Source organism: Mobula hypostoma, chromosome 15 (assembly GCF_963921235.1).
Source record: "Mobula hypostoma chromosome 15, sMobHyp1.1, whole genome shotgun sequence".
In the NCBI taxonomy this organism is placed as follows: Eukaryota; Metazoa; Chordata; class Chondrichthyes; order Myliobatiformes; family Myliobatidae; genus Mobula; species Mobula hypostoma.
Genome location: NC_086111.1, coordinates 67,671,385 through 67,693,588, shown reverse-complemented (window position 1 = coordinate 67,693,588; position 22,204 = coordinate 67,671,385). Strand labels below are relative to the sequence as shown.

The 22,204-nt window shown below is 45.0% G+C and overlaps 3 non-coding genes across 3 annotated transcripts; 1 reads left to right on the top strand and 2 right to left on the bottom strand.

Moving 5' to 3' along the window:
* The first annotated feature begins 1,467 nt into the window (after positions 1-1,467).
* Positions 1,468-1,540, top strand: trnaf-gaa (transfer RNA phenylalanine (anticodon GAA)). Its single transcript has one exon. It is a non-coding gene; the product is annotated as a tRNA-Phe (tRNA).
* A 1,256-nt stretch (positions 1,541-2,796) lies between these two features.
* trnaf-gaa (transfer RNA phenylalanine (anticodon GAA)) lies at positions 2,797-2,869 on the bottom strand. The gene has a single exon. It is a non-coding gene; the product is annotated as a tRNA-Phe (tRNA).
* A 534-nt stretch (positions 2,870-3,403) lies between these two features.
* On the bottom strand, positions 3,404-3,476 carry trnaf-gaa (transfer RNA phenylalanine (anticodon GAA)). Its single transcript has one exon. It is a non-coding gene; the product is annotated as a tRNA-Phe (tRNA).
* Positions 3,477-22,204: the final 18,728 nt, after the last annotated feature.

Below are 22,204 nucleotides of genomic sequence, written 5' to 3'. Positions count from 1 at the left end.
ATATGTATTACATTAATATGTTTTGCAAATTAATAGTAAAACTATTTGTTTGAAATCGGGGTCTAAGATTAACATTGAACAGTACAGAGCAGGAACAGGCCCTTCGGCCCACAATGTTGTGCTAAACCACGCCGAGACCCTTCATGCATCTTCTAGTTGTGAATTCGCTGTATCAAAACTCTGTTGTTTCCTCTCTGCGTTGCTTCTTTCCCCGTGAGGTGACTTTATTTCTCAGTACTTTATCATGCCCTACACAGAAAAGATCTCATTAAACTAGTAGCCCTACTTTATATTAATAGAAAATGTATCTTTTTTCCCCAAACTAATCTTTGCATTTCATGTGTTTCACTGCCTGACTTCCTTACGCTCACTTATGTATTCAGAGTTATCTATACTGCATCGCAAAACTGACAAGGCTGTGCGGTTACGGCCCAAGTACCAGAGAGTGACACTGAAGTGCATCAACAGTCCACTGATTTTCAATTAGAACTATGCCGAAATAAAGAAAAAATAATAAACGCTAGGCCAACAGGATTGTTAACTAGAATTTACAAACTAAAGCTAATGCTGATTCGGAAGTAGTAGCTTAATATCAAACAAAAACCGCCTCTTAACAATGCCGGTCTCTAAAGGGTAGTCTTCTTTCCCGGAACCAGAACATAGAACAGTACAGCACAGTCTATTCGGCCCATTATGTTGTGCCGACCCGCTAAGAAGTAAATTTTCAAAACCCATACTACACAAAGTCCATATCGCTCCATCTTCCCCATATTCTGTTCATGTGCCTATCTAAACGTCTTTTAAAAGCTTCTAATGTATTTGCGTCTACCACTATACCAGGCAGCACATTCCAGGCATCAATGACTCTTACCCCTCACATCCCCCTTGAACCTACCCCCTCTCACCTTCAATGCATGCCCTCTGGTATTCCGACATTTCAACCCTGGGGAACAGATACTCCCTGTCTACAATATCTCTGTCTCTCATAATCTTATAAACTTCTATCAGATCTCCCCTCAGCCTCCGCTGCTCCGGAGAAAACAACCCAAATTTACCCAGCCTCTCATGATAACAAATGCCCTCTAAACCAGTCAGTATCCTGGTAAAGCCACACCCCTAGATATTGGATTATTGGATAAGTGCTTTAGATTTTTGAGCAAAGAATGGTTTTGAAATGAATATTTTAAAAATATTTTGGAGACTTAAAAAAATATCCCCAGGTACATTTTAAAATAGGATTTAATATCGTTGTTTGTCACTGGAATGACAACGATACGTATCGCCCAAAGGCGTGGGAGAGGTCAATGCATATTTTTGATTTACTGGTTTCTAAGCTAGGAGCTAGGTTTGTCACCGAACATGTTGAAGATACTTCGAAGAAATATATTTCCATATAAAATAATTAAATTAACACAATGTTGACTCAGAAGTTTGTTCCACAAACCGAAAGCGCACTTCTAGTGGGGTGCCGAAATAGCTCAGTTGGGAGAGCGTTAGACTGAAGATCTAAAGGTCCCTGGTTCAATCCCGGGTTTCGGCAGATATTTTGTTGCTGTTCATTACATTCGCTAATAAATCATGTGCAGCAGAATCACTGGCTTGTGTCGTGAAATTTGTTAAATTAGCATCAGCAGTTCAATGCAATACATAACACAGAAAGAAAAAAAGAAAAAAAGAAAATCAATTACAGTAAGTATATCTATGTTGAATAGATTAAAATAGTGCAAAAACAGAAATAATATCCTTTTTACAGAGTGTTCACGGATTCAAAGTGTCCATTTAGGAATCTTATGGCAGAGGGGAAGAAGCTGTTCCTGAATCGCTGAGTGTGTGCCTTCAGGCTTCTGTACCTCCTCCCTGATGAGAAGACATAGTCATAGTCATACTTTATTGATCCCGGGGGAAATTGGTTTTCGTTACAGTTGCACCATAAATAATAAATAGTAATAAACCATAAATAGTTAAATAGTAAAAAGTAAATTATGCCAGGAAATAAGTCCAGGACCAGCCTATTGGCTCAGGGTGTCTGACCCTCCAAGGGAAGTTTAATGGCCACAGGCAGGAATGACTTCCTATGACGCTCTGTGTCGCATCTGGGTGGAATGAGTCTCTGGCTGAATGTACTCCTGTGCCCACCCAGTACATTATGTAGTGGATGGGAGATATTAACCAAGATGGCATGTAACTTGGACAGCATCCAAGACGGCATGTCCTGGGTGATGAGGGTCATGAAAGTCGCCTTTCTAAGGCACGCTCCTTGAAGATGTTTTAGGTACTCCGGAGGCTAGTACCCAAGAAAGGAGCTGACTAATTTTACAACTTTCTGTACCTTCTTTCGGTCCTGTGCTGTCGCACCCACCCCCCATACCAGACAGTGATGCAGTCTCCAAGGTACATCTATAGAAGTTTCCGAGTGTTTTAGTTGACAGAGATTGTCTGCCTGGCATCAGTGTTCTCATGACCAGGGCTTGTGATATGCACCGGCTGCTCGTATGACCATACCCCGGCTGATCCCACGGCTTCACGTGGCCCAGATCAGAGGGGTGAGGGGGGCTAGGCAGGTGCTACATCTTGCCCGTGGGTGACCTGCAGACAATCGGAGGGAAGAACACGTTCCACCTCCTTTGGTGGAGACGTATCGCCCTCCCACCCACCACCTGTTTTAACCCATCAATGTTATTATCTGAAATTTAAATCGGAACAGGAAACGGATGGAAAATGTAACTGGAACAGAAGTATGAATTGTTCTCACCAAAAAAAATAACGTAGTGAAATAAAAGGAGCATCCACCCATAGTGCCGAAACCCGGGATTGAACCAGGGACCTTTAGATCTTCAGTCTAACGCTCTCCCAACTGAGCTATTTCGGCTGATGACAAATATGTGTTTGAAATTTGTCGTAGAGTATCTAGCCTGTTCGAATGCGTTGGCAATCTTAGTTTTTTTCGGTTTTTCCTCATGTAATTGCCTATCCTGATAAAATGCCACCTGTACTGCAACACAGCCCCAAACTACAGGTAGAGGCCATTCTATCCACGTTGCCCCTGCTACCCCTTGAAGATAATCGTCCCGCTTTCCTCTCCTTTCCCAATCGAAATATCTCAAGTGCAGAATATTTTACTGAGTTCATAAACCGGACGCAAATAAACATAAAATGTAAAGGAGAAGGCAACACATTATACAGGAGAGGCTGGAGTACGTGGAGAGAAAACGAACTGGTAGCGGATCGGGCAGTTTCAGTGGAGGGAAATGGTCAGCTGGCGATCAATCTGGAGTCGTATACTGCATACATACTTTGATAATAAATGTAGTTTGGAGGAGGAGTCGAGAGTAGGCGAAACAAGCTATTCGAGAGGGCAAGAAAGGATTAATAATGTGCCCTCCAATAAAATGCACACCCGCGCTGCCGAAACCCGGGATTGAACCAGGGACCTTTAGATCTTCAGTCTAACGCTCTCCCAACTGAGCTATTTCGGCCGGTGAAAGGGAACGATGCAGCCCCTCCGGACTATACTAGCTCCTCTGGAGTGAATTCCCAACTTCATCGTACTCTAGGATTTTTTAAATTCCTTTTCTTCTCAGAGAATGATACAATTTATCTCTGGATGTATAGTCTAAGGGTAGATAAATCTCCCAGACCAGATGGAATGCACCCGCGTGTTCTGAAGGAAGTAGCTGTGGAGATTGCGGAGGCATTAGCGATGATCTTTCAAAAGTCGATAGATTCTGGCATGGTTCCGGAGGACTGGAAGATTGCAAATGTCACTCCGCTATTTAAGAAGGGGACAAGGAAGCAAAAAGGAAATTATAGACCTGTTAGCTTGACATCGGTGGTTGGGAAGTTGTTGGAGTCCATTGTCAAGGATGAGGTTACAGAGTACCTGGAGGCATATGACAAGATAGGCAGAACTCAGCATGGATTCCTTAAAGGAAAATCCTGTCTGACAAACCTATTACAATTTTTTGAGGAAATTACCAGTAGACTAGACAAGGGAGATGCAGTGGATGTTGTATATTTGGATTTTCAGAAGGCCTTTGACAAGGTGCCACACATGACGCTACTTAACAAGATAAGAGCCCATGGAATTACAGGAAAGTTACATACGTGTATAGAGCATTGGCTGATTGACAGGAAACAGAGAGTGGGAGTAAAGGGATCCTATTCTGGTTGGCTGCCGGTTACCAGTGGTGTTCCACAGGGGTCCGTGTTGGGGCCACTTCTTTTTACATTGTACATCAACGATTTGGATTATGGAATAGATGGCTTTGTGGCTAAGTTTGTTGACGATACGAAGATAGGTGGAGAGGCCGGTAGTGCTGAGGAAACGGAGAGTCTGCAGAGAGGCTTGGATAGATTGGAAGAATGGGCAAAGAAGTGGCAAATGAAGTACAATGTTGGAAAGTGTATGTTTATGCACTTTGGCAGGTAATAAACGGGCAGACTATTATTTAAATGGGGAAAGAATTCTAAGTTCTGAGATGCAACGGGACTTGGGAGTCTTTGTACAGGATACCCTTAAGGTTAACCTCCAGGTTGAGTCAGTAGTGAAGAAGGTGAATGCAATGTTGGCATTCATTTCTAGAGGAATAGAGTATAGGAGCAGGGATGTGATGTTGAGGCTCTATAAGGCGCTGGTGAGACCTCACTTGGAGAACTGTGGGCAGTTTCGTCTCTTTATTTAAGAAAGGATGTGCTGACGTTGGAGAGGGTACAGAGAAGATTCACTAGAATGATTCTGGGAATGAGAGGGTTAACATTTGAGGAACATTTGTCTGCTCTTGGACTGTATTCCTTGGAGTTTAGAAGAATGAGGGGAGACCTCATAGAAACATTTTGAATGTTGAAAGGCATGGACAGAGTGGATGTGGCAAAGTTGTTTCCCACGATGGGGGAGTCTAGTACAAGAGGGCATGATTTAAGGATTGAAGGGCACCCATTCAGAACAGAAATGCAAAGAAATTTTTTTAGCCAGAGGGTGGTGAATCTATGGAATTTGTTGCCACAGGCAGCAGTGGAGGCCAAGTCATTGGGTGTATTTAAGGCAGAGAGTGATAGGTATCTGAGTAGCCAGGGCATCAAAGGTTATGGTGAAAAGGCAGGGGAGTGGGACTAAATGGGAGAATGGATCAGCTCATGATAAAATGGCGGAGCAGACTTGATGGGCCGAATGGCCTACTCCTGCTCCTTTGTCTTATGGTCTATGGTCTTATGGATGCAATAAACGAACCTGCCTCCACTAATATCCCTTAATTTGCATTCCAGACCCTAAGCACTCGTTGTCACATTTGGATCTATTGACAACACAAGAGGTTCTGCAGATGCTACAAATCGAGAGCTACACGCACAAAATGCTGGAGGAACTCAGCAGATCAGACAGCATATATAGAAATGAATAAACAGTCGACGTTTCAGGCCGAGGCAATTATCGTAATTTCTATGTAGACACGAAAGTGTCTGCAGATGCCGGAAAACCGCTGGAAGAAGTCAGTGCAGAATTTGCAGATGCAAAGGGATGGTTGGCGTTTCAGATCAAGATCCTACATCAGGACTGAGAATGGAGAGGGGAGATAGCCAGCATAAAGAGCTTTATGAGAAAGTCACGGTGAAGGGATAAGGGAAACAAAGACGTTTGATGTTTTGGAGAACATTCATATTACCTAGGAAGAGATCTTCTCAACCTTACAACACAAAAAGGCGGAGAAATCCTCAGTCCCTTATGGAAGGAGGGCTAGAGGTGAACTGTAGAGGTCCTTATGGAGATACTTTTTTCATGGTTAGCCACTGGTGATGTTCCTGAGAACTGGAAGGTGGCTAAAGTTATTCTGTTTTTTAAAAAGGATAGATAGGACAAACCAGGGAACTATAGGCCAGTCAGCCTAACATCAGAAGCAGGGAATTCTTCCATCAGAATTCTGGTGGGAATTCTGAAGGACAGGATCTACCACCAGTTGGATAGACAGAGTCCGATCGGGATGAGTCAGCATGGCTCTGTGTGTGAAAGGGCATTCTTGACAAACTTTTTGTAGTTTTTTAAAGAGGTATCAAAAAAAAAGTAGGTAAGGGCAAGGGCAACAGATGTTGTCTATCTGGATTTTAGTGAGAACTCCAATAAGGTCCCATATGGTTGTTTGATCTGAATGGGTAGGTCCCATGGAATTCAGAGCTAGTTAGGTGAATTCAAAATTGACTTGGAGGGTGATGGTTAAAGGCTTTTTCTCTGAATGGAGACTAGTAGTCAATGTTGGGGACCCTTGTTATTCACAATTTATTTAAATGTTTTGAATGTGAATTCACAAAGCTCAATCAGTAAACTTTCAGATGACACAAAATTGGGAGGTGCTGTTGATAGTAAAGAAGGTAGGAAGACCATTTTGTTGAAGTGGAAAGATACATCGGCTCCCACTTTGTCACAATGGTTCTCTCAAGTGATGCTATGTCTTAGTTTGGAGAAAATTAGAAGTCGAACCTTTGAACCTATGTTTGATTTTGAGAAAATATGGGGTTCATTTGCTCGTTATTATCATTTGAGTTAATTGATAGATTTCCTCCACGATCTAATTGTAAATTTTTGGTACTTTTTTTTCTTGCTTGTGGTTTGATGTTTATCTTTAGAAGCTTTTTTTTATGACGCATGGCTCCGGGGTTGAACACCTAATGGGGTTTCTTTTTCCCCCCCACTTTTTCTTGCTTAGTAGGGGTTTTTTTAATCACCAAAATTTTACAATCTTTAAAATAATGTTTTTTTTTCTTGAGACGTTGCTTACTTCGATGTAGTGTTAATTTTGGAAATAATAATAAAAACGATTTGAAAAGAAAAGGAAGATAGTAAAGAAGGCTAGAATAGATAAGGATATCTTGATCAGTTAAGGAAGTGAGCCAAGGCGTGGCAAATGGGTTTCAATCCAGAAAAGTATGAGGTGATGATGCATTTTGGAAAGTCAAATCAACGAGGGACTTACAGTACGAATGGTAAGGCATCAGAGAATGTAATGGAACGAGCAGTGGAAGTGCGTAGTTTGTTGAGACAACATCACAAGTAGACGGGGTGGTGAGAAAGGCATTTAGCACACAGGCCTTCATCAGTCAGGGCACTGAGTATAGGAATGGGCATATTATGTTGCATTGTGTACGTCACTGGTGAGACCACCTTTGGACTCATCGGTATTTGAGATGTAGCCCACCGTTTGTGGGGTCGATGTGCCTGTTCCGTTTTGTTTGTTTCTTTTGTGCTGGATGAGAGATTTGGGGGTTGATGATCACGCTGCCTTACTTTTCTTTCTTGGTTTTTATGGCTACCAGGAAGAGAAGAAGAATTTCAGTCGTATACTTCGATAATAAATGAACCTTTGAAAATCTTTTGCGTTTACAGAGACAGTGCAGTGTAGGTAGACAAATAAAGTGCAAGAGTTTGTTATACTCCTAAAGGAGTTCTCCTTTCTCCACAAATACTGTGGGTTTTCACAAATAGAAGCAGCAGAGGCGTTTTACGTTTAAGAAAACTGTAATAACTCATTTATTGTACTCCCAGCACTGAACACAAAGCACGGTAAAAGTACTTTACATTACTATATCGTTATGTCAGACCAGCCTCTTAAAGCGAACCCCATCTCAATGTCAGTGGTTGTGAATTATGTACACTTCCACCAATTATGTTACCGTACAGAAGCCCCCGCAGAATTTAGTAAAACCAGCATTGTGAGCCTGTCCAAAGCTCAGACGGGCCACCCAGCTCAGGTCCTATTGGTAGAGGAGAAGCGGGTGCCTCTAGCTCATCCACAGGTGTGTTGACACGCTCATGGGCATGTCACGATAGCAGGGGCATGGTAGCGGGATCCTCCAAATTTTGGTGGGCTGATTTTAAGGCGATCTACTGCAGTACATTCAGGTTTACCCCTCTTATCTATGATAAAAGAGTGCTGTACGTCATGATGAGGTAGGAATAGGTTGCAAAGGAATTGAATTTACTGAGGAAGGTGGAACACTGCTGAGATCCCAACTAGGTGGTCTTGGCATCAGGAATAAAATCTCCTAGCACTCATAATGACTGCCCGTACACCAATTCAGCTGAGGATGACTGCAGGTTCTCCTTTGGAGCTATTCTGAGCTCCAACAGGACCCACAGGAGATGGTCATGCCAACACTCATCAGTCAGACAAACCCTCAGAGTAGTCTTTAAGGTACGGTGAAACCATTCGCATAGGCCATTGGACTGTGGGTGATACGCTGCGGTGTGGTGCAGCCTAAAGCCAAAGCTCTGGGCCCTCGCAGCCCAGCGGTATGATACAAAATGGAGACCATGGTCAGAGGAAATATCAGATGGGGCGCCAAAATGGGGAAACCCAGGCGCTGATGAACGCCCGAGCTGTGTCTGCAGCCATCGTCGATGCTAGAGGGACAACCTCTGGCCACCTGATGGTACGGTCTACCATGAGGAGGTGTGTGAAACCGCGGGAGGGGGGAAAGGGACCCACAAGGTCCACATTGATGTGGTCAGACTGTCACTCAGGGACCTCATAAGAAGCCAACGGCGCCTGAGCATAATGGTTAATTTCTGCCTGCTGGCACTCCCACACAGGCTGCACTCCAATCACGCACGTCCTTTCTAACGCCCTGCCACTCAAACCTTAGTGCAATGGCTTTCTGTGTGCCAGGGTGCCAGAGGCCATATACGTAATCAAAAACAATCCACCTCCGGCTTGCGGGCACTGTGGGGTGTGGCTGACCGGGACATCGCACAGGAGAGAAACCCCAGCTTCCCCAGACTTAATGTCAACCAACCGCAGGCCCGTATCTGCTGTTCGTTAAGCCTGAACCACTGGATCAGTAGCTTGGTTGTCTACCCTATGTGTATGGTCTCCACGTCTGGCCGTAAGAGGCAATCAGCCACGTGATTATTTTTCCCTGCTGGTCTGATATTTTGGCCATCACATGCATGAGTGGTTTGTGGTCAACGAACGTCGTGAAATGGCGACCCTCTAGAAGAAAACAAAAATGGTGGACAGCCAGATATCGACTGAGGAGCTCATGGTCGAACGGGGAGACAAATCTGCCAGCTGAAGAAGTCGAGTGGCTGCCATAGGTCTCCGACCAACAGTTCGTGCACAGCACCCAGAGCGTAGTCTGAAGCGTCTGTAGTAATGGCTACAGGTGCGTTGGGGAGCGGATGCGCCCGTAGGGTTGTGTTGGAAAGAGCTTATTTGGTATCATCAAATGCCTTGGTTGTATCTGCTAGTCGTCGAGCATGTGATTAGGGGTATTGCCTTTAAGTGCCCTATACAAGGGAAGCAGCTCATGAAATGAAGCTGAGATAGAAATTCAACATACCTAAAAACTCCAGCAAGCTTTATAGTAGAGCAGAATGGTGGGAAATCCATAATAGCAGCTACTTTTGATTGGAGGGGTTTCGCACCTCCTGCAGAGATGCAATGGCTGAGAAAATCAACTCAAATTGGCATTTAGCAGGGTTAATAATCAACCCGTGTTGGCTTAAGGGCTCGAAAAGTGTGCGGAGATGGGACACGTGTTCAGATTTGGACGTACTGGCAACAAGTATGCCATCCAGGGAAACAAAACGAAATTCTAAGTCTTTTAATTCAGAGTCCATCAGCTGCTGGAAAGTCTATGCTGCATTTTTCAGCCCAAATGGCATGCGCAGAAAATCAAAAAGGCCAAACAGGGCTATCTATCGCAGTCGTTTTGGGAATGTCCCCTGAACACACAGGCACCTAACTAGATCTTTGGAAATAATTAACTTTCCAGCTAAACGTGCCAAGGATGGATGTGTGGGACTGGGTAACGATCAAAGGTGGTGGCCTCATTAAGGCATCGGTAATCACCACATTGGCGGCGACCACCTTCAGACTTAGGGACCATATGGAGGGGCAAAGCCCAGGGGCTTTTTGAACAGCATACAATGCCAAGACTTCCCATGTTGGCACACTCAGCCCTCGCGGTTGCCATCTTTTCTGGGTCCAGTCTATGTGCTCGGGCATGGACTGGCGGGCCAGTTGTAGAAATGTGCCGCTCGACCCCAAGTTTTGTGACTGTGGTGGAGAATGTGGGCTTGGTGAGGTTTGGGAATTCGCCCAGCAGACGAGTAAACTCACATGTGATGGTGCATGCACTTGATAGAGTGGCTGTGGGGAACCTACTGCAGGAGCAGGGTAATGACCCAAAGTCCTTGGCATCCACAAGCCGGTAGTCCTTGGGCACACAAAAAAATGCACTGAGCAGCGGTCTAGCCACATTAGCCAGGACAAAGTCCCATGTGCAACGTTGCCCACTGAAACAGAGGGTCGCCCATCGTGTCCCGTAAGTGTGGATCCTGCTGCTGTTGGCAGCCTCCAGCGAGGGTTCGTTGCTCTTTGCCTTCTCGTCAATTGGCGATGCTGGCAGCACGCTCATTTGAGCACCTGTGTCACACGGGATGCGTCGCCCTGGCAGCTGGAACCCACAGCGTTCACCGACCTCCGATGTGCTGGCACTTTCGAAACTGCAAGGCAGTTGGCACTTTCCAATGTTCGTACCAAAGCAAGTGTGGTAAAAATAGGCCCAGCATCCGTCTGTATCATAGCCGCAGGCATCCTCATGTTGGGGGCCTTGCTGACTGGGCTTATTGAGGGAGAGAAAAGATGAGGAATGATTCATCGCTGCCTGGCTGAGTGTAGACTATCAGCCATCCTAGCAAACTCCCTGTAGTCTTTCACGGGTGCATTAGCGAGGGCTATGCGACTTGATCAGACATTTGCTGCGTGAAGAGTTCTTCAAAAATAAAACAATAAAGTTGATTTCCCAGGAGAGACAGCATGTAGCCCATGAGCTCTGAAGACTTCGCATCGTTGGAACCGGGCAAGGAGAGCGACCGCTTGGCGCATTCAGATTCCGATAGTCCAGAAGTCCAAAAGGTGAGTTTTCAACAATCGGTATTTATTGTGTTCAGGTGGGTGTCCTGGTAGACTCACCACTCTCACAGCCGTGGAGTTTCCGAGCGACGCTACAACATAGAAATATTTGATGTTGTCGGCAGTGATTTTGCACAGCACAAATTGTGCCTCGGTCTGTAGGAACCAAGCAGTGGTATTTTGCTCCCAAAACTCCGGCAATTTCAAAGCGACTGCAGTGGTCACATTGGCCTAGAGCAGGGGTAGGTAACCTTAAGGACAAATGATTTTCTAGCATGCGTTATTCATTAATTTGAGGCAAAACATAACTAGATTTATTTAAATGGATATTTCAAGTTTTTTATGGCATTTATCTGGCCCACCGTCCGCTCATTAAAACGCGATCTGGCCCACACAGGCAAAAAGGTTGCCGACCCCTGGCCTAGAACATCGATAGGTTTTCACAAATAAAAACAGGGGAGGCATTTTATGTTTAAGAAAAACCGTAACAACTCATTTATTGTACTCCCAACACTGAACACAAAGCATGGTAAAAGTATTTTACATAATTACATCATCACGTCAGACCAGCCTCTTAAAGTGAACCCCAACTCTATGTCGTGTGAATTGTGCACGTTTCCCCTACAATACTACCTGACATTGCCACAGGAGGCCATGGAGCCCAAGTTTTTGGGTATATTTCAAAGTTTAAAGTGAATTCATTATCAAAGTACACATATATCACCATATACAACCCTGAGATTCATTTTCTTTATTTCATCTTTAAGGTGGAGACGGATAGCTTCTTGATTGGTAAGGAGGTTAAGGATTACAGGGCGAAGGCAAAAGAACGGTATTGAGAAAATCAGCCATGTTTGAATGGCAGAACTCACTCGATGGGCCAAATGGCCTAATTCTGCTCCTATATCCTACAGCCTTATTATCTGACCGCTGCTCTGTACGGTACTCTTACTTACGGCCTAGCATTTAGGGCAACAATGAATGTCCCCCATCTCTGCCGGTGTTCAGGGATTCCTTCATGTCAGTAGCTCGGTTTTCACTGCTGTCAGTCATGTAAATCCCAGGCAGAAACTGAGCCATGCTGCCACACTCAGGTGTAGAAGGGTTCTTCATTGCTCTTTCCATAATAATTGTTGTTTAAACCAGTCAGGGCTGTTAGCCTTGAGCTGAACCCCCGAACCTGGAGGACCGGTGGACCACTCTTGGTCTGGCCTCTACCCTTTGACCTGTTTGGCATGGGTGACCCTACCAAGAGCCAAAGCATAAAGCCCTGACTCCAGCCAACTTTGCTCGCTGGGTCATGAGGCACACAAGCCTCCAAACCCTACGACAAGGTTGTGGTTCTCTTGGAGGACTGTACTCTTGGGCTTGATATAATACAAACACTACAAATTTACATCATTCATAATACTAAACATTATAGTGATCTTTATTAATTTGAATGTTCAAGACATGCATTTATTGATGCGGTTAACAACTTAGCCACAGTATACTATTAAAAGCTTTAAAATATTACCTGTCAAAATCTATAAAGTCAGTTTAAAAGAAGTTCTATCTGTATTAATTCAACATGCGCATTTGGCAGCAATGTTCCATTCATGAGAAAAAATGAGTGAAAAACACATAACTATTCATTGCTAGTTACTGGAGAGCATCATAAACACCGGTGCACCTCAGCGACGGATGTGTCCTTAGCCCACCTCTCCCTGCTCTACTCTCTTTACACCTATAACTGTGTGGCTGGGCACAGCTCAAATGCCATCTGTGTTTGCTGATGCCACAACTATTGTTGGCAGAGTTCCAGATGGTGATGAGGGGGCGTACAGTAGCGAGATAGCTCAGCTGGTTCAGTGGTGCTGCAGCAACAACCTTCCACTCAGCATCAGTGAGACCAAAGAACTGAAAGTGTACTTCAAAAAGGGTTTTTTAAATTTATATTTTATAACCATATAACCATATAACAATTACAGCACGGAAACAGGCCATCTCAGCCCTTCTAGTCCATGCCAACCTCTTACTCTCACCTAGGCCCACCAACCTGCACTCAGCCATAACCCTCCATTCCTTTCCTGTACATATATCTATCCAATTTAACTTTAAACAACAACATCGAACCTGCCAACAACTTCTGCTGGAAGCTCGTTCCACACAGCTACCACTCTCTGAGTAAAGAAGTTCCCCCTCATGTTACCCCTAAGCTTTTGCCCTTTAACTCTCAACTCTCATTTTTAGCACTACTTATTTAATTTAACTACTTAATACATATATATACTTACTGTAATTCATGCAACACACGCAGAATCACAGAATGCTGAAGGAACTCAGCAGGCCAGGCAGCTTCTATGGAAAGGGTACAGCCAAAACCCTTTGTCAGGACTGATGACTGAGACCTGCCTCAGTCCTGATGAAGGGTCTCGGCCCGAAACATCAACTCTACTCTTTTCCATAGACGCTGCCTGGTCTGTTGAGTTCCTCCAGCATTCTGTGTGTTGCTTGGATTTCCAGCATCTGCAGATTTTCTCTTGACTGTAATTCACAGTTTTTTTCCTCTGTTATTATGTATTACATTGTACTGCTGCTGCAAAGCTAACATATTTCACAACATACACTGGTGATATTAAACCTGCCCCCCTAGTTACATCCATGTGACTGACCCGCACATCTTTACCACGTGGGAGGAAACCAGGGCACCTGGAGGAAACCCACGTGCTCACATGGGTAATGTACAAATTTCTTACATACAGCAGCAAAATCGAACCTGGGTCGCTAATGCTGTAATATTGTTAGGTTAGCTGCTAACCTACCATGCCAACCAAATAATCTATGAAAATCTACCTCCTGGCTCACTTAACTTGCCTACATGCCCTTGCAGGTTCTTCACGCCTTCCTCACATCTTAACCTCAGTCTCTTTTTCCCGCAGAGCCCGGAGTTGGAGGATTGTGTTGAGTTCTGGTCACCTCATTATAGGAAGGATGTGGAAGCTTTCGAGAGGGTGCAGAGGAGACTTTACCAGGATGCTGCCTGGATGAGAGATGATGTCTTATGAGAAGAGGTTGAACGAGCTAGGGCTTTTCTCTTTGGAGCGAAGGAGGATGAGGGGGTGACTCGACAGGGATGTACAAGAAGTATAAATCGAGTGGATATAATTTTAAGGTGATTGGAGGGAAGTATTGGGGAGGGAGGAATAGCAGAGATGTTTTTTTACACAGGAGTGTATGGAATGCCCTGCTACGGATGGTGGGAGAGGCAGATACAGTATATGCAACCTATATGTATATAGCTAGCGTGCCTAAGACTTTTGCACAGTACAGTAGTAATTTTATGTATTGCAAGGCACTACTGCCACAAAAGAAACCCAAATGTCATGACATACGTGAGTGATGATGAACCTAATTCTGATATGGGTCTCTACTGTGGACTGAGAGTGGGAAAGGGACAGGGAGAGGGGAATCATGGTTGGGAAAAGGGGAGGAGAGAGGGGAAGGGAGCAGGAAGCACCAGAGAGACATTCTCTAATGATCGATAAACCAATTGTTTGGAATCAAATGACCTTGCCTAGTGGGCTATGTAGAAGGGAAGTGTTGGATTGATCTTAGAGTTGGTTAAGAGGTTAGTGCACCTCATGAGCCACAGGGCTTGTCCTGTGCTCTAATGTTCTACACTCTGAGGAGGTCATGTAATCCATACCAGCACTTAGACCATCCCATCAATCTCATTTCCATCCAATCCATTCTTGCTCACTTGCTCTTCACGTGTGACCCGACTCCCTTGCCACCTACCTTTCTCAGGGGTCATTTACAGTAGGCAGTCAGCATCTGTTTGTGATATTTGCCTTAGTTCATTATTGTCATGTGAACCAACATAGTGTAAAACCCGCTGCTTGTGAGACATCCATCCAGATTATACCATGCAGAAGTACATCAATACAGCAAACGAGGAACTAAATGCCCTGTACAGTGGAGTGCTACAGAGAACGTGCAGTGCTGGTCAATAAATGAAGAGAGCATTGGACACAACGAGGTAGACTGGGAGATCACCCTGAGTACGCGAGAGGACTATTCGAGTCTGACAACAGTTGTCCTTGAAGCTAGTGGTATGTGCTTTCAAGCTTCACTAATTTACTTGTTTATTTGTTTGTTTATTGATTGAGATACAGCAGGGAATAGGCCCTTCTGGCCCTTCAAGCCATGACATCCAGCAAGCCCCAGTTTAACCCTAGCCTACTCACGGGACAATCTACAATGACCAATTAACCTACCATTCCGTCCATGTTTAGACTGTGGGAGGAAACCAGAGCACCCGGAGGAAACCCATGCGGTCACAGGGAGTGGTGGGAATTGTACCTGGGTCGCACACGCTGTAGAGTGTTGTGCTAACCACTACGCTCCCATGTCGGCTCTGCCCCAGTGGGGTGGGGGTGGGGGAAGAGGAGAGAGTGAGGAGACCAGAGCACCCAAGGAAAATCCACGCAGTGAATGTGCTGAGGTCAAGATCAAACCTGGGCTGCAGTTCTAACCACCACACCATTCTACCACACTAATTGCCTTTTCACCTTCCAACCTATCTCTGAATGAGTAGCAAACTTGCATAGATCCATTTAAAATTTGCAAACTGGTTTATTATCCATGACACCCATACAGGTCATTTCACCGCATCGGTGCACTGAGGTCGTGCCAGATTAACCCAGAAGCCCAGGAATAAAAGGGTTAACGTAAGAGGAGCATTTGATGGCTCTGGGCCTGTAGTCAGTGCCATTTGGAGGAACGTACAGGCAGGATCTCATTGAAACCTACCGAATATTGAAAGGCCTAGATAGAGTGGATGTGGAGAGGATGTTTCCTGTAGTAGGGGAGTCTAGGACCCAACAGCACAGCCTCAAAATAGAGGGAGATCCTTTCAGAGCCGAGTTGAGGAAGAATTTCTTTAGCCAGAGGGTGGTGAATCTGTGGAATTCATTGCCACAGATGGCTGTGAAGGCCAAGTCATTGGATGTATTTGAGGCAAAGGTTGATAGGTTCTTTATTAGTAAGGGTATCAAAGGTTATGGGGAGAAGTCAGGAGAATGGCATTGAGAGGGATATTAAATTAGCCATGATGGAATGGCGGAGCAGACTCGATGGGCCGAATGGCCTAATTCTGCTCCTATGTCTTTACGGTCTAGAAACAGGCCCTTTGGCCCAACTGTTCATGCCAGCAAAGATTCCCATCAAGCTGATCGCACTTGCCTGTGTTTGGTCCATGTCAGTACGTGGTAGATCAGGAGGTCACGATTCTGTCTTATCCTACTGGGGATATTATAACGGTGGGACGGAAATTGTCCTCCAGACTGGTGGTATCTACTGTCAGGCTATTGCGTCTTCTGCCAGAGGCGAGGGGGAAGGAAAGAGAATGTCTGCGGTGGGTGGAGACTTTGATTTTTTTTTGAGATACCTTTCCAGTCTTTTAAGCTGTGCTGCATTACGCCCCACTGATTTAACCCTAGCCTAATGACAGGACAGTTTACATTGACCAATTAACCTACCAACTGGTACGTCCTGGGACTGTGGGAGGAAACCGGAGCACCCGGAGGAAACCCATGCAGTCACGGGGAGAACGTACAAACTCCTTACAGGCAGCGACGGGAATTGAACCAGTCACTTATAGTGTAAAGCAATGTGTTAACCACTATGCTACCGTGCCTCCCCTGACTGCTTTGCCAAGGCCGTGAGAGGTGTAGACAGAGTCCATGGAGAGGAGGCTAGTTTCTATCATGTGCTGAGCTGTATTAACAACTCTGCAGTTTCTTGCAGTCACGTGCAGAGCACTTGCCATACCTTACCAGATAGGATGGGTTCTATATCACATTGATAAAAATGAGCGCGGGTCAAAGGGAACAATCTGAATCAAATGTAGTTTATAACCAGCAGTGGATCATCAGCAACTCCCTGAGGTTAATAACAATTTGCCAACCTGGAAACAACCCTATCCACTATCATATTTACTGCCCATTACACCATTGGCGGTTAGGGCAACAATGAACGTCCTCCATCTCTGTCTGTATTCTTCATTGCTGTTTCCGTAACAGCTTTGTTTGACCAGTCAGGGCTGTTAGCCCTGAGCTGAACCCCCAAACCTGGTAGACTGATGGACCACTCTTATTCTAGCCTCTACCCTTTGACCTGTAGAGGCCATGGGTGACCCTACCAAGGGCCAAAGCACAGGGCCCTGACTCCTGCCGACAAAGCCCTCTGGGTCATTGAGGCAAGCAAGCCTTAAAACCCCATGACAAGATGGTGGTCCATTTGGAGGAATGGACTATCTATACTCATTTATTTCCCTCAGCCCTGTGATATCTCATCACATATAAATGTACTAATACACTGAATTCAAATACCTTACAGATTTCATTTCACAACTGTTTGGATTTTACACATACTTACAAATGGTTGGCTTATGTTTTTAGGTCAAGTGGATTATATTACTAAATTTAATTTAGTCCCTTGAGTATATTACTGTGAGGGATTAACAGCTGGTATTTTCTGACTTGTTTACAATCCTTCTTTTGTAATGAGGATTTGATGAGTTCTGGAAAATCCCTTGAAACTGCCGTTAAAATGTACTACACCTGCCCTACACCTCCTCCCGCACCACCATTTCAGATCCCAAACAGTCCTTCCAGATGAGGTGACACTTCACTGCAAGCCCATCGCAGGTTGTCTACTGTATCTCCCATGGCGGCCTCCTCTACACCGGTGAGACTCGATGTAGAATGGGGGACCACTTTGTCAAGCACCTTCACTCTGCTCACCCGCCAACTTTAACCTTTTCAATCACCCCGATATGTTCTAGGCCCTGGACCTTGCCACCTTGATTCAGCCTCGACCCGACCTTTCCCATTTGGCACGGTGCTTAAACATCCGTTCAAACACTGAGTTCAGTCAAATTGGTACGCTCTGGTGCTCGAACCTCTCTGCCTCGATTTGACCTTCGTCTCAGCACTTAAATCGATCGAACCTCAGGTCTTCTTCGCTCTCGGTGATGGGCCCACTGCCTGGCCTGGCCTCAGTTCAAGTCTAAAGGTAAGTTACAGACTATAACTTGCAATGATCGTTTGCCGTAAAAAGAGTGATTAACAAAATATTTAGTTGTTTCGTTAGCCACCAGCCAGAAGTCACTGAAGCCAGCACCATCTTAAAACAATTCCTCCAACTTTGGGTAATTTCTGCCCCGCCCCTCTTTTTCCATTCCCCTTTCTGGCTGCTCTCTTACCTCTTCTCTATTCATCACCTCCCTCTGGTGCCCCTCCTCCTTCACTTTCTCCCATGGTCCACTCTCCTCTCCTATCAGATTCCTTCTTCTTCAGCCCTTTACCTCTTCCACCTATCACCTCCTAGCTTCTCACTTCGTTCCCCCTCCCTCACCAACCCACCTTCCCCCTCGCAGCCCCTCGCCTACTACCTGCCGGTTTGCACTCGTTCCTTTCTCCCCACCTTCTTAATCTGGTTTCTGCCCCATTCCTTTCCAGTCCTGATGAAGGGTCTCAATCTGAAACATTGTCTATGAATTCCACTCTAGATGCTGCCTGACCTGCTCCACCATTTTGTGTATTTGTTGAGACCTTGTGCATTGTTGAGATGGGTCTGCTGGGATGGGCCCTGAGAGGACATCTCAAGGTCCCTGGCACAATCCTACATTTTGGAAGAAGCATCCATCTTCTAGTATAACACGCACAAAACGCTGGAGGAGCTCAGCAGGTCAGGCAGCATCTACGGAGAGGAATAAACTATCGATATTTGAGCCGAGACCCTTCATCCATTGTCTAGCTGTATGTTTGCTCTTTCCTTTTGTATCAAAATTCTTTGTTATTTCTTCTCTCCATTGCTTCTTCCCCTGCGAGGTGACTTTATCATCGCCTATGCAGTGAAGATCAGTGTGATTGGGGGGAAGTTAGGATGTTTCGATTAAGCAAACTGATTGTAGCAAATGCTGTGTAAATACTGCCCATACACAATTATCGGTCACCAGGAAATGACAGATAATACACCAGCATAAAACTATAAGAGAATATATTTACCAATTTTCAACTTTATCAAACAGTTAACAGGAAAAGAAAAGAAAGATAAAAGGGCCCATTACAGTTAAACCAGTCCAATGTGCACATAAACGTTGGAGCTCATTTCTGAAGTAGTTGAGTGTATCACTTTACTGATGCGCTGAACCCACGTTCTGCATGAAGGACACTAGTCACAGATCGAACTTCCCTCGAAGACCATCTCGAACGAATTGGCTCTCTCAGGAGTATTGGCCCTTCCTCCTTGGAACCATTCGCCTGCACAAAGCACTTCTTACAACGGGGTCTCTCCTTCGAACGGCATTCTGCAGCATCTTCCCTTGTGCCCTGCTCTGCACCTCCCACTGAAACACCCCAAACCAGACTACTGCCCTTCAGAAATCTCATCCCGCCCAGCTATCGAGAATCTTCTCTTGCAACCCACCGGGCAGAAAGTTACAACAGGTACCCAGACTGGCTGACACAACAGTCCTAAATTGGACAACATGGCTCCTTATCTTCAGCTGGAGTCAAAACACTCTTACTAGTAGGACACACTGCTTTTAAAAATAAAATACCTCATAGCGTATCAGTATAACTCTTAACCAGGGCATTACAAATGTCTTTAGCTTTATTATTTTGGCACAACATTGTGGGCCGGCGGGCCTGTTCCCGTATTGTATTGTACAATGTTCCATGTGCTAAACTCTGCATTCATTAGTAATGACACTACACCATAGGTCATAAACAACTACCCTTCCACATGTTCTGTACTCTCTAGGGGTGCTTCCAAACTTCTGAAAGGTCATCTCTAATTTTTTAAAAATCAAAATTCTGTACTAACCAAGCAATGGAAATAATTTCCCATTATTTACCACAATCCCTGCTGATACCTTGAACATTCAAATCAAATCACCACATAATCTTCTATAGTCCTGATAATGTGAGTTTAATTGGTGTAATCTCTCCTTGGTGTTTAACCCTCGGAATGTAAGCATTGTTTTGTAAATCTGCACTGATCTTCTCCTGAGGACACTATATCCTCTCTGAACGCAGTTAAGTTGCAGGTGTCTGGCTTGGGAAATAATTGGCGACTTGGGAAATGCAAGAAACTCCAACCAGCCTCTTGCAGACTGCAGGGAAAGTGTACACAACATGGGTTTACGGGAACAGGGTTGCAACTACAAACCTGTGATAAGAACAGTGTGTTTTATAGCCCGGCAGTGTTGCAATAAAGATTAATTGAAGTCCCAGGTCAAGGGTTGACTTCCTTACATGGGACAGTCAGTGAATCAACTCACGTCAGCCTGAAGGCATTTTCCACCAAGTTGGTATTTAGACCATATTTACTGCTTTCATTCCACACGGCGTGAAGAGATGGCTGGTTACATCTCTGCAATACTTGCAACTAATTATAGCACCACAAACCCTACACATAACCTGCTGCTCTTGAATCAAATCCACCATCGCTGGTGGCTCTGAGAAGTGCCCAACTGGGTTGGAACATGCACTCAGTGGCCGCCTTATTAGGTACACCCGTATACCTGCTCATTAATGCAAACATCTAATCAGCCAAACATGTGGCGGCAATTCCACATATAAAACATGCAGGCATGGTCAAGAGGTTCAGTTGTTGTTCAGACCAAACGTCAAAATGGGAAAAGAAATGTGACCTAAGTGACTTTGACCATGGAATGATTGTTGGTGCCAGATGGGGTGGTTTGAGTATCTCAGAAACTGCTGATCTCCTGGGATTTTCACACACAACAGTCTCTAGAGTTTACAGGGAGTGGTGCAAAAAACAAAAAAAACAGCCAGTGAGCAGTGGTTCTGTGGGTTAAAAAAGTCCTTGTTAATGAGAGAGGTCAGAGGAGTCTATTCTGATTGATTCAAACTGACAGGATGGTGACAGTAACTCAAATAAGTGCATATTACAATAGCGGTGTGCAGAAGAACACACAACACATTGAACCTTGAAGTGGAAGGGCTACAGCAGCAGAAGACCACAAACATACTAAAACAGAATTGAGGGCTTTGTGACCTAGACAGCGGATGATACAAAGATGGGTGAAGGGGCTGGTAATGTTGAGGAAGCAGAAAGACCTAGACAGGTTAGGAGAATGGACCAAGAAGTGGCAGATGGAATACAGTGTAGGGATGTGTATGGTCGAGCATTTTGGTAGAAGGAATAAAGGCGTAGACTATTTTCTAAATGGGGAGCAAATTCAGAAATCAGAGGTGCAAAAAGTCCTTGTGCAGGGTTCCCTAAAGGTTAACATGCAAGTTTAGCTGGTGTAAGGAAGGAAAATGCAAGTTCATTTTGAGAGGGCTAGAGTATAAAGCAAGGATGTAACGCTGAAACTTTATAAGGCATTGGTCAGATCGCACTTGGAGTATTCTGGGCAGTTTTCGGCCCCATACCTAAGGGTATCAAAGATTACGGGAAGAGGGCAGGAGGATGGGATTGAGAGGGTTAATCACTCACTCACCCATGGAGTAAAGGAGCCGAATGGCCTGACCCTGCTCCTATGCATTGAGTTTTTATAGAACGGTACAGCACAGTACACAACCTTAACCGACAACTCTTTTAAATGACCCCCAAGGCTAATCTAACGCTTCCTTCTCACACAGCCTTCCATTTTTCTATCATCCATGAGCCTATCTAAGGGTTTCTTAAATCCCCTAACGTACCTGCCTCTCCCACCCTCCTGGGCAGCATGTTTCATGCACCCAGCATTTTGTGTAAAATACTTACCTCTGACATCCCCCCGCCCCAGTCACTTTAAAATTGTGCCCCCTCGTATTAAACAGGCACAGGCTGTCCACTCTTTCAGGGCCTCTCCCCGTATTTACCGACACCGTACAGGTGCAGTACTTTTCTATGCACTCTGCTCAGCTAAAAGTGAGGTCCTTCCCGGTCTTCGATGTGAAACTTTAACCCAGCTTCTCCTCCCGCAGCCACTGCCTGTCTTGCTCAGTGTTCTCATCACCTTCTGTTTTTATTTATCCAGTATTATTTGGCCTTTGCCCAAAACTGCGGCTGAGCTAAATGAAGAAACAAGGGAGCGGATGGGGTAGGAGCGTGAGGGGGGAGAGGAAGAGGTAGTCGGGGGGGGGCAGATAGAGAGAGCACCCCCCCCTCCCGTATTCCTTTAAAATGTTAAGGACATTTTGTGTGCATTCCTGTGTACAAGTGTGTGTTTGTTTAAGTTCCTCTTCGTGGCCTTTTGTTCTTGCCCAGACTAAGTGGCAGGAGAGGACAGGATCCACGCC